Source organism: Zosterops lateralis, assembly GCF_965231275.1.
Source record: "Zosterops lateralis genome assembly, chromosome: 13".
Classification (NCBI taxonomy): Eukaryota; Metazoa; Chordata; class Aves; order Passeriformes; family Zosteropidae; genus Zosterops; species Zosterops lateralis.
In genome coordinates this window covers 3725224-3738724 of record NC_139773.1, presented here as the reverse complement: position 1 = coordinate 3738724, position 13501 = coordinate 3725224, and positions in this window count along the sequence as shown.

The window sequence follows — 13501 nt, the reverse complement described above, 5'->3', positions numbered from 1 at the left end:
ATCCTTTATTTCCGTAGTGATTCCTTAAATCAAAGTATATTATTTTAATGACCTTCAGTTTCCTAAGAAACCATTTTTCCAGACATTGTCATGAAATGCCCTTTTAAAGTAACTTCTAATCAATGCCTGTAAAGGTAACATGAGACACGAATTCCAGTTTGATTAAGGATCATCTACTGACTTAAGCCGTTAATATTCTTTTTGTTGTTGCTTTAAATCGTCATTATGTGAAAGGTATGGCTCTGAAATTACCTGGAGCACAAATATCATTGCATCAATATAGCAAATGTTGTTTGTCCAGTGTCCCTCAACACTGAGGAACAAATCCCAAATTGAGGGAATTGGCAAATATTTGTTAGCTGTTACATTAGCAATAGTTTCTGCCTTCCAGATGATTGTGATTTGGCAGTAGCTTGCAGCTGGTACAAAAATTAGCAAACCTAAGGAAAGAAGGGTTTTATCTACTCAAGACAAAAGCAAGTTAATAGTTGAGGCATCCTAAGAAATAAACAGGAAACTCAGGGATGACAGATTCTAAAGTGTGTTTTCTGTGTGTTCCTCTCATCAGCTGTTTTAGCTGAAAGGATGTATTGTCTCTGCTCTTAGCAACACAAAGCTAGAGTTCCATCCAGAAATCCTTCCTATTTCTTGATTCTGCTTTGCCTTGTGGTGGTTGTTTTCAGACTTCTGGCAGACAAATTTGCTGCTTTAGGAGCAGCTGTTTAAGCATTATCTTACATATCCCCTACATATGAACTGGGTTTGGATGCTCAGCAATCCTTAAGTCCTCACAGTGGTTAGTGACATTTTAAGTACATTTGCATTCTGCATTTCTTAAAAGGAAATAGCAGACATACCTACACTACAAAAAAAAAAAGTGATTTCTTGCAGCTTCTGTCTGGATCAATTTTTGGTTGCAGACTAGAGGTTATGGTGCAAATACTGCACACTTGCAGATCAGAGGCAAGTTGTTGGTGCACATGCAGAATGTATCCAGTTTTTATAATCTAGTAAATTGCCTTTTTCATAAATTATTCTTTTTCCAACTTGTTTGACCAGTGGCTCTTAAGAATTATTGAACTATACCAAAGTCATCAAGATAGTAAGATTTCACAATAATTTTTCTTTAGAAAGATTCTAATCTTCAAGAGATGAGATACATAAATGAAGCTTTTATGTTGACTAATGTTCTCACCATCTGGAAGTTTAAAGAAATGGCGTGGCATGGAATGCAAGACATACTGAAAAGTTGTGCTCTTGGATGTGTTGTAGTTGCCTCAATTTTTTTTACTGTCTTTAGCAGAGCACATCAGCAAGAAGCTGCTGGTGTGAACAAATGCTGCACGAGTTCTGAGCACATAGTTGGTACTTACTGTTAGCTCAATTTGTGAAATAAAGTTAAAGCTATGAGCAGGATATGAGCATTTTCCCCATCTGAGGAATTAACAGGTTTAATGAATTGTGGAAAATGTGTGTAACTTAAACTGTACTACTGGATATACTGTACTGCCTCCAGAGTGACCACAGAACTCTGTGAACATCTACTAAGTCTTGGGAATTTCACCCTAGTTAATCTTAAATAGCTTCCTTGAGTAGGTGGCTGAGATGACTTACTGCAGGGGTGACCTTTTCTGCCTGTGCCACCCCTCCAAGGCTGTCCAGGACACACAGCTCTGACTGGTGTCCCCAGGCCTTGTGTTGGTACTGGGCTCTCAGATCCCTGGACTTGCGTCAAAACAGGTTTTGATTTCTCAGGAGAATGCTGCCATTGTGCTCATTGACCTTCCTGGCTTAGTTTAACACCTTTGTAGAACAGCATAATGGGATGATGCTCCTGTGACACTTCCTTTGGGACAGGAGCTGGGCCCAGGGCTGACGCTCTTCTCTGCTGCATCCTCTTTCCAAGTGCTGCCTCACCCACAGACATATTTTTGTATGCAGTGGAAAAGTGCAGACTTCACTAACTCAGTTAACTACAAGTGAAGTGCAAATTATGGTGTTTTTTTTGTTGTTTTTGTTTTTTTTTTAAGAAAAGGTCAATGTTTATTTTCATGCTGTTCGCAACGCAAATCTGTACTGCTACTTTTTTTTTTTTTTTTTTTTTTTTTTTTTTTTTTTTTTTTTTTTTTTTTTTCCCTCCAGGCAACATAAGAATTAACTAGCTCTGGTCTGTATTTTAGGTGAAGGACAGAGTTTCTTCAAAAAGGCTGAACAACTTCCGTCCCTATCCTAATGCTGCCAAATGCTGCTTCTGAGCTTCCTCACCCTAACTGCAGTGACTGTAACCCTCACACTTGTGCTCTGAACCAATAAAACACAGGCAAAAGGCAACCACATGTGTCTTATGTACTGTTCATATGTAATTTTCCAGAATAGCACTGGTTAGATGCACATGAAATTAGGAAATGGCTGAGCAGCTCCTTGTGCCAAGTGCAGGGATGGACTGGCCTTGAAAACCAGGTCTTGATTGATTAATTAATTGAGTTCCATGTGCTGTTCAGGCAGACAGGGCTGCGTTTCTCGTCGACTGCTTCGTTTGGTTGAAGGGAGGGCAGGGACAACCCTGCTGCCGCACGAGGCAGGGCTGGGGCCCTCCCCTTCCTTGTCCCGGGCAGGAGCGGCCAGACCCCCTGCCCGCCCGGCCGAGGGATGGGCTGAGAGAACCCCTGCCCGCCTGGCCGAGGGATCGGCGGGGACACCCCCCTGCCCGCCCGGCTGAGGGATCGGCGGGGACCCCCCTGCCCGCCCGGCTGAGGGGACACCCCCCTGCCCGCCCGGCTGAGGGATCGGCGGCGAGGCCCTTCCTGAGCGGATCAGATGTGAGACCCCTCTGCCCGCCCCGCCCCACGGAGATCGGCCCGGTGAGGAGTTCGGCGGTGAGGCCCCACATGGCTGTCCCGGTAAGGAGATCAGCAGTGAGGGCCCCATGCCTGTCCCGGTAAGGATTTCGGCGGTGAGGCCCTGTCCCGCCGCGCTGAGGGGACCAGCCCGCGGGCCGCCCTTGCTCTCCTCGCACCGCGGGCCGGGCGTGGTGCCGGCGGCGGCCCCGCGTTCGTGGGCAGAGGCCCGGGGGCAGCACCGGCTCGGAGCTTTCCGCTCTCAGTCGCGGAGGGGAGGCCGGGCATGGGGACGGCTCCGAGATGCGCTTGTCCGAGATGGCGAAGGCACGTCCCGCCCGCCCAGGCCTGTCCTCAGGCACTGCAGCGGGTACCCCATGCCCACACCCCGGGGGCCGGCGGGCAGTGCGGGCACGGCTCCCCGGGAATCCAGCCTGGCCCAGGCTCCCCAGGCGATCCTCAGTGGCCACAAAGGTCCCCAGTACTGTGTCCCACGGCCTCGGTCACCATGTGTGCGGTGACCCCGCCGTGCGGGCTGTGCCCCTCGCAGCCATTCCGTGTGCCCGGAATACAAAACCCAGGGATCTTCACACGGTGGTCGCCCCCAGCCCCGGCCCATTCCAACTCTGATGTCTGGGCGGGCCCTTCATTTTCGTACATATTACTTCATGTGCGCTTTAGTGCATACTCATTTCAAGTCCCTGTTGTTGCCTGGCAGGTATTCCCAAGAACCGTAGTTATGGCAGAAAACAGGCTATTACCAGAAGTGTTTTTAGAAGCTGCTTCTACTTTTCCTTATTTTCCTACACAGTGAAGTTAGGCTAGTAGTCCTTTCTTTTTCACCATTAGTGTAGTTTGCTTAAATGGGTAAGTTATTTAACTGGTTTTCAACCACCCTGTCCCCATCAGAGATGATAGTGCTAGTTTAAATTTCTCTTAAAATTAAAAAATAGTTTCTTGTCATGGGAAATGCACACTTTAGCATGTACTTGCTTTGTGGTATTTACTCAACAACTCTCCAGCCAATTTATTTGCCTTGTGGAGATCCTCAGCAGAAATTTCAAATGCTAGTGGAAAATGCAGTATGTGTCTCAGGAAAATCCCCCAACGCCAGAGGTTTATGTCCAAAAAGGAGACAAATGAGTCCTTCAACTTTGTTTGAATAAGTGGAGAGAGTCCACTGGGTTTTCTCTCTCGAGGTTTCAGAGGGCACAGCCTCTCTTTTATCCTAAAAACTCCCGGCCTTACTCCCGGTAACAAACCTGCTGCCCAAAGTCAGTAGAAACATTAAGACCCATTTAAGAGACGATAACACCCATCAAATGGTTTGTAAAGACATTAGCACACATCTTTCCTTCATGTGTAACTGTTCTTCAGGTTTTTTGCCCTGTGTTTGGTTCAGGGGTTTTCGTCCAGCTGCTGCCCCTGCTGCTTTCTTCCCCTGTGTGTTTTGTTCCCGTGCAAACTGCGGGTAGCCATTAACCATTAGTATGTAAAACTGTGCTCATCTTTGGAGTGGTGTTTTCTTTGCTGCTCCAAGAACTGTTCTGATTTGCCTATGACAGACTTTTGAAGTCAGTCATATGATATTTCTTATTCACTGGAGATTGCTTAAATGTGGAATCATATTGGGCAAACAGCTTACGCTATTTAATATCAGTAGTTCTCTTGTGCCCACATAATTTCTCAAAAGTTAGTTTTTATAATAAAAAATAAAATTACTGTAGCCTTAAAACAAAAATAAAACTTAGGAATGGTAATTTTAAAATTTGTTTCATTGGTGCAAATTGGAGATCTAACACAACTAATTGGGTTAACTCTATTAGTTAACCCTTGAACTTTCTTTCATATGGAGGGCCACCTTTTGAAAATAAAGAATTTAAAACAAAGTTTATAATTCATTTATCTCTGATGCTATAATTTCAACATGCTCCACTTTTTGGGGTAAGACACCCTTAGAGTTTGGAGTGGTGTGGTTTGCTAGAGACCTAACTTTTCTAGCAAAGCAAGAAACCGTTCTTGGTTATTTATTAAATACACATGAAAAGCTAAGAATAAAAGAGGAAACTGGTGAAAATTGTCTGTGTCACTTCTTTTGCTCTTTCACTTTTTGTGTAGCAATGCTGGAAGGAAAAGCCTTCCTGGATAGTCCTCCAGAGGGCACGTCACCCTGGGTTGAGTAAAAGGTTGTTGACGTTTGGTTTAATATATTCCTTCAAGAAAATCATAGAGGAATAAAAATATAAAACCTAGCAAATATTTTGCTTTTATCCATTTTTTTTCCTAGTGGATGAACTCCTGGGATATTTTATAGGACTCCTGCAATCTGTCCAGAAGCAGTTAAAGTTTAGATCTGTGTGAACAGCTCAGAAATGCTCTGTGCTGGAAAAGTGAACATAAACACACAGGATGGTGGTGCCTGTGCAAATATGAGATGTGATTATTAATTGAGGAGAAGGGGCTGATACTTGAATTTATCAGTGAACAAATGAGATGCATCCAAAGTGACTCAGTTTTTACTTGTAAGTTTTGACAGCTGTGTGTGTTACTAACTGAGAGAAGCATCTTTAGTAAGCCATTGTTGCCATTGCTTAAAAACCATTTGGTTCCTGGAAAGATATTTGGGTCAGTAGTATGTAACTATTAAATTTATATTGTATGTGCCTCCAAGAATGTTTTAATATACTAAAGAAATAGGTACCTACTTTGGTAGAAAAATAATCCTTGAGTATAACACCTGACTTTCAATTCCTTGTTCCATAGTAAGTGTTCTGGCATTCGTGGGGTTTTTTACATTTACTTTTGCTGTTGTTTCCAAACTTGTCTGTATGGTGTTGAGAGGAAGTAAAAAAAGTGACAGCTTTTCTGGCTTTCTCATGTGTGAGTCACTAGATGGTGCCATTTCACTTCTCTTGAATCAGAAACTACCTGACATATTCTTTTTTGTAACAGTTGTTGATTATATTTTTAAAAGAAAAAAAAATGGTCTTCTGAGTTCTTTTTTTCCCTAAAGCTTCTATATTTAATATGCTTTTTCAAAGTTTGCTTTTGTTGGGTGTTAACTTTTATGTGTATATATTAAAAGTAGTCCTTTGGAGGTTTGTTTTCGTACATTAGAGATGATACATGAGGAATTTTTTGTGACTCAGTATTTCCTTGGAAATTTTGAAACACAGCTAGTTTTCCAAGTTGTACCCTTAGACTCTTCATAGTGGCAAAGTAGGATCACTGTGGGCTGGAGGGAAGCTCTTTGTTGAGAGAAGTGAGGACCACGAGGGCCTTGCTTCCTGTTATCTGTTATCAATCTTTGCCGCAGCTTGTTTTTTTCTGCCCATGAGCCTGAGGAACAGCCTGGATTCACAACCAAGAGGAGAAAACCAAGGACTCAATAAACTGTTTCTCAAGGGACTTCTCTAAGGGAATCTCCACAGCCCTGTGTCCCTTGAAAACTAAACAGGGCCCTCATGCATTTTACAACCAGAGCTTTGGCTGCAGTTTGGGAATTTGAGGTCCTCTAGAAAATGTTGGAGTCCAGGGCATCCCTCTGGGTGCCCTGGAAAGTCACAGACCTCGGTAGAGAGGCCTGGGACCCGAAAAAGAGGGTCTGGGGTCTGTGCAGGGGGGTTTGCCTGGCACAGAGCCCAGGAAGACACAGTCTTTGATTTTGGTCCATGAGAAAAACATCCATCAGAGAGAAGAATTGCAAGTCACAAAGGTGTTACAGAGAGTAGTGTGGTTATCACCGTGTAGAAGATTTTGTAGTTTGGGTTTTTAGAATGTAGATGCAAAGGGACAAGTTGGAGTTTTTAGGGCGGTGCCCTGGGTTCTTCTTCTTCTCCCTTGGCATCCATCTTCTGCAGTGGGCACAGAGTAGTTTCAGTGGATTGGATCAGAGTAGACATGACCCTGTTAGTGCAGGTGATAGACATTGGCACAGAATTGTAAATAATGGGTACGTAGTTATCTGTATAAGAGGTAGCGACCTCCCATCACAGGGGGAGTCACCTCGTGTCCAGGCTGCTGTGAACACCTTGGCTGGACACACAGAATTGTAAGATAAGAACTAATAAACAATGCGAGAATCCAGAAAACCAAGACCTTGAGACTCCTCATCCTTCTCGTGCTGCACTGAGCTCAGCACAGATACAGAGACACAGAGTCAGACAGCAGACCCTAAATCCTTCAGAGGTCAAGAAGGAAGATCACTCCCTCGAGCCCACACAAACCACCAGCCTTGGAATCTCGGGTGAGAAAAAAAACAGATTAAACCTGAGAAGAAAACAAGGAAATCAACACATAGGAAGGAAGGTGATCAAAGGCATGCCCTGAAAGAGGACCACACACAAATTGACCTGTTTTGCTCAGTGTGTCCACCCCTGAGGCCAGGATCTGGATGGCAGTTTTGGGGAAGAGGTTGATGACAGGAAACTCAAAGCTCATGGCTCTTTTTCCTGGGGCAGGCATCATTTTGCCCATTCAATACATTTCACAGTTCAAAGGGGTATTGGATCAGTCTCCCAGAGCATGTGAGAATCATAGTGATGTGGAAGAGCTGGGAAAATCCATGAGCTTCAGGGAAACTTGAATCATCCTGATGTGTAAACGAGTGCACACAGTGCCCTGTATTCAGGCATTCCAGGGATACCACATAAAGCCACCATATGGATACCACCATAGCCTCTTGCCTCTAAAATTTCTGCCTTTGTCAGGTGTACTTTCCAGACTTTAGGAGCAGTCCTAAACCACTTTGTACACTTGTGCAATCCTGTGCTGTTGCTGCAGCTTTCCACAAGGCATTGCCTTTTGGTGGCTGCTCAAGGGCCCGTGGAACACAGGGCAGCCCAGGATAATGGAGATTGGGATAGACCACTGGAAGCCCTCTGCTCCTGCTCTGAGAAGGAGAAAGTTTGCCTCCAGAAGCTGTGGGCCTTGTCCCATTGTCCTCTGAACACTGTCAGACAGGTCCCTGTATCTCAGGCTTCTCTTCCAGGCCTTGGGGGGACTACCCGGAGATGGAAGGAGCTCCTGGGTCCCTGAGGGAGAAAACCACCAGGAGATGACACTGAGGCTGCCTGCACTGGTCATATGCCATGGCAGCCTGGAGAGCACAGGACTGGGTATGTGCAGGGAATGCCACCTGCTCTGCGTTGCACTCTCAGGCCAGTGACAAGGAGCCCCTTTGGGGTAGAAGGGCTGGAAAGCAGAGAGAATGTCTGTCCCAACAGCTTTCACTGTGTCCTCTGGGGAGCTTTCATCCCTAATCCTGACAGTTCATCACTGTTCATCTCCAGATCTCACCCCATAACCCTGGGATCTGATCACCCCATGGATAGTGCCCTTTCCTTGGCATTGCAGAGGCCACATCTGGGTTGGTGTCTTCATTTGGTGTCCCCAGGGACAGGGAGGTGGTGGGAGGAGAGAGGCACTGTCAGAGTGCCAGGCAGAACAAAAGGGCTGCAGCACCTGATACATGGGGGAGACCGAGGGCACTGCACTTGTGCAGCCTGGTGGCCATGGGCAAGGTGTGGAGGGGGGCATGGAGCTGCTGTCTCCACCACCTCCTGAAGGTTCTGGAGAGAATGAAGCCAGACTCTCCTAAGAGGAGCGCTGCCAAAGGCAAGAGGCAGCAATCCCGAATAGCGATAAAGGAAATCCCAGGGCTCCCTGGGGGAAGGTGAGGGACAGGCCTGGGAGAGCTGCACAAGGGACAGTGACTTTTTTCTTAAGCTGTGTCAGTGCTTAGAAGTCAGCAGGAAAAGGCCCAAAGTCTGTTGAGGAACCAGGGCAGTTTGATCTGCCCAGAGCAGTTGATAGGAGTACAAGACCTCCAGAGCTCCATCCAGACCTTCTGAGGTACTGTGAGTACCTTCTGATCTGTGGTACTCTGTGTCAATACAGCCCGTGAACAGCCATCAAAAGGCCATGCTCTGGGAGACAGCAAATGCAGGAGATTGCAGAGAAGCACCAGGTGATCCACAGATGGGGATAAAAGGTGGGGAAATGACCTTCATGGCAGCAGAAGGATATGAGAATTGAGGATATGGGTGCTGTTATCCCTTGAACACCTGAGTGTGAGGCACCTAGTCCATCTAAGTCCACACTGACTCAAGTTTGCCTGGAGCTCAGGGATTTTCCCAACTCTCCCACATCATGATGACACCCACGTGCTCTGGGAGATTGATCCAGTGTCCCTTTGAAATGTAAAATGCATGGGATGGAAAACCCCATCCCTGACCCAGAAAAAAGAGGCTCCCTGCCTGCCCTCAGCCTTTCCCCCAAAGCTGCCATCCAGCTGAGCAAAACAGGTCAGTGTGGCTTAGGAGTCTCTTTCTGGGAAGGACGCGGCATCTCTTTGATCACAAAACCAGACTGTGGTACAGCCTGTGGACTGTAAGCAGTTCCCATGGCTGTCACTCAGGCCTGCAGGGGACATCCTTCCAGCTGAACATGGACTTTCCTCACCATTGAGCTTTGCCACCTACTGCAGACTTGTGTCTCTTTCCCACTGTGGGATTGTGCAATGTTGACTTTTTGTCTCAACTGACCCACTTCTTGTGGGTCTTCTTGTATATTTCTGATGACCCATGGAAGAAATGTCTCCCAGGATTAGCCTGAGTGCCTGCACTGCAAGTTTCTGAGAGTTGACCTGAGGTATCTCTCATGGCTAAATTTAACTGTAACTGGAGCCAAATAAACCATCAAGAAGAGTGAGTGACAAAAGCAATAGACACTACACAAATTAATCTAAACTCACCTTATACACCAGCCTGGCACCTCAAAGTCAGGTGGCCTTAGGAGCTGGGACACAGATTAATCATTTGCATGTTGGGTGGTGTGAAACTGGAGAAGAATGCCTGAGATGAAAGAAGCAGGGACTTCATCAACACAGGGGCCTCACAAGCGGCCACTCCCAGAAGTTTGAATGTTTCACAAACAAGGAATATTTGTGGCCCCACAGGGCTCTGGGACACGGCATAAAAGGCTGAGCTGCTCCAGGCTCAGCATCCTGGTCTCTGGCCTCCCTCTCCTCAAGGAACGAGGTAAGCCTGAGTCTGCTCCATCTCTCCCTGTGGGCTGAACTGCTGTCAGGGAGGCTGCCCAGGTTCATCCTTGGGCTGCCTCAGCTTGGTCCTGACACAGAACTGTTGAAGGGACATCAGCCTTTCCATGCTGGTGGCTGGGGACAGCTGGGAGGAGGGGGCTTTGTTCCAGCAGAAGGGGATCAGTCCCCCAGCAGGGATGTTCCATCAGGGGGATGTGCCCAGCAGAATTTGCACCTGCCATGGTGTAACAAAATCTTGAAATGCATCCCCAGACATCTCTAACACAGCCATGTCTGTTGTGGAGATGGGCTGTGACCAGTCTTTGCACAGGGGCCTTAAAGCCACTGTGCTGGGTTCTATTCCTGAAGTGGGGCAACCTTCCTGTGCTGTGCTACTCAGAGGGCACCAGGCAGGTTGTGGGGGCTGTGGGCACAGAGTGTGTTTTGAAGACCAAACGTGTCCCTGGAGAGCTCTGAGGGACAGAGAGACAGACTGATGCTGAGGCCGGTTGGTGCTCCGTGCTCTGTGTTGCAGCTTTGCCTCCTGCCCCGAGAGATGTCTTGCTGCAGACCCTGTCCCCCCCGGCCCTGCGGCCCCTGTGGCCCAACGCCCCTTGCCAGCAGCTGCACTGAGCCCTGCCTGGCCCGCTGCGCCGACTCCACGGTGTACATCGAGGTCTCGCCGGTGGTGGTGACCCTGCCGGGCCCCATCCTCACCTCTTTCCCTCAGAGCACAGCCGTGGGATCCTCTCTGTCAGCTGCTGTGGGCAGCTCCCTCAGCACCTCGGGGGTTCCCATCTCTTCTGGGGGCTCCTTTGGCCTGGGGGGGTCAGGCCTGTGTCTGCCTTTCCCCCGCTGTGGTCAGATCTGCTGAAGCCGGCGCATCATCCGCTCTGTCCCTGGCTGAGGGACTGAGCTCTTTCCCTCTCTGACCCCTGCACATGCGTTCCTTGCTCTCTGTTCTGTGCCGCTGCTTTTGCTCCTTCTCATTAAAGCCTTTGTGCAGCATCACTGGAGAGTCGTGGTCATTCGTTCTCCTCCTCCCTCAGCTACCGCCTGCTCTGCCAGGGTGAGCACTGGCTGCTGTCCTGAGCTTACCAGCAGCTGCACAAAGAACTCCCAGAAATTACACCAGAGAACCAAAGCCAGCCACTGAGCTTGGGTCTGTAACCTGGAGATCACAGCCCTGCAGGGCCAGGTGCCAGTTTGTTCCTTGTGAGAGTTGCGATATTTTTAGTAGCTCTTCAGTCCTGTCAAAGCTTCTTCACAAAAGCATAGGAAAATCAATCTTGACACTTCCATCTTCTATTGGTCTTATGGGAACCATCTGAAAGAGCTGAGTACTTGACTATGGAGTGAAAGGTAGAAAAGTAACCTTTCTGTATCTGGACACAGGAAATGTGACTTTATCAGATTTCAGTAGCAGAGTTAACTCTGTTAATTACTAAATGCAGAAGTACAGAAATGAAAATTGCATTGGAATAATTTAGCATGATTTGCATGGAGGCAGGGAATGCAGAGTGGTGCAGTGGGAGCATGCTGGGCCCATAACCCAGAGGCTGATGGATCAAAACCATCCTCTGCTAGGTCACTCTTTCACAAATGCTGCCTTGCCCAACAACTTTTACCCTCTAGCTCTCTGGGCACGCTGACCCTTCTCTACCCTCCGCCCCTGCCAGCTGGCACAGCCCACAGGTGGCTGTGGAGCAGCAGCCACAGCTTCCCCCATGAAACCCTGTGTATCATGGGCACACAGGACTTCCTCAACTCCCTGCAGGCAGCTCAATCCCCAGCTTCCCAGTGTGTGCTTGACTCAAAGACCATTGTGTGTCCCAATCTGTTTGCTGCTGTGACCATTTATAGGGTGATCCAGGATCAGGGTCCAGCAGGTATTCCCAAGGGACACTGTACTGGGTAGTGGTGGCTGGGTGTTGAGTGGGCACAGAATGCTGCAGGGTGGTCTCTGTGGGAAGAGGTAAGGGGCTGCCATGTGCTGCACACAGATGGTTCCATCTCCATGACAGACTGCTGAGCTATCAGCAGTTTGTGGCTTCCGTGAAAACATAATGCAGAGAGGGTAGACAATGCCAGACAGAGAGGGGAGGAAAAAAAGAAGGGCCAGGAAGAGCAGAGAGAAAACTCATAATGCCACGCTGCTTCAGTTACAAGAATGTTGAGTGAAGCAGACAAGCTGATCCTGGATAAGAGCAAGGAAAGGTTGTGTTTAATGTTTGTTGGGGGTTTTTTTGTTAGTAACTATGTGAACCTTTTTCAATTGGCCAAACATGAATTTCCCCAAGTTGAGTCTGCTCTGTTGTTGGCAGGAACAACAGTTCTTGCAAAGCCATGTCCCAGTGTTTAGTTTGTCCTGAAAGAATTCTCATCTTGTTTTCTATGCTTCTCATTCACTGAAAGTGGAGCAGGAGTGAGCAGCTGGGTGGGTGGTTGGATGTGCTTACCCCACCACAGGTGTGCAGTCACAAATGTCCCTACACTGGGGCAATGTGGGTGGGGAGTGATGCTGTTACCAGTGTCCCCTAGAGCACCACCAGCGCTCACATAAACAAGGGAGACTGTCTGATCCTTTGCTTCTTCTCTGGCTGCTCAGGACTGGAGATTGGTACTGGACACACAGGTCCATCTCTTACACACACCCCATAGGTCTGTGCAGTCTGTACCTGCAGCACGGTCCTGATCTGTCCAGGGTCCTGTCCAGCACCTGGACAATCCCTGGTGCTGATCTTCTCTAGTCGGTGTCTAGCCCTGCTTGAGTTTCCCAGCCAATATCTTACACACAAAAACACCCATGCTCTGTGGCAGTTTGTAGCAGTGCACATAGAAGTGGAATGAGCCAGCCTGTGCCTGGAGCTGGGTGGAATGTGAACTGCAGGAGCAGGCAATACATCACCATGCAGCTGGTTGGTGGTTTAGTGGTGAGCATTGCTGTGCCTGGAGCTGGAATGTGAAGTGTGGCAGCAGGCAGGATGACACCGTGCAGCTGCGTTGGTGGTATAGTGGTGAGCATAGCTGCCTTCCAAGCAGTTGACCCGGGTTCGATTCCCGGCCAACGCAAGCCAAATTTTTCACCTGCTCCCAAATAATAGCATGGTCCTCTAGTCCCTTCCATGACACACCTTGTTTTAATGGACAGGTTTCTTCTCATGCCTGGTTTCCCCAGTACCGTTCCAAGGGTTCAGATGAGGGTGATGAAAAATGTTCGTACAGCACCACCTCTTGTGGCCCTGGAGAACATTCTTTCACCAGTGTATTTTTCCAGCTGTGGTGTCTCTGGGCTGAGCTCCTCACTGTTGGTACAGGAGCTGGATGAGAGGGATTTGCAGTGTTGCTGCTGCAGCTGGTTGCACCTGGCAAGAGAAGCATGCTGCTGTGGCACAGTAATGACAAATGCCAGGTAGGGACCAAGGCATGAACTGTGGACTTCATGTGGCCAGTTATGCAACTTGGGGGTATAGTGGGAGGAGGCCTGTTCTTTATAAAATGTCTCAGTGTCACATTGGAGTGAAATTGCTCTCCATCCTCCATCTTTTCCATCTCTGCAGTGCCAGCTGGTCAAATGCTTTGTCATTCCCCTTCAGAGGGGATGCTGAAAGTACAATGTCTG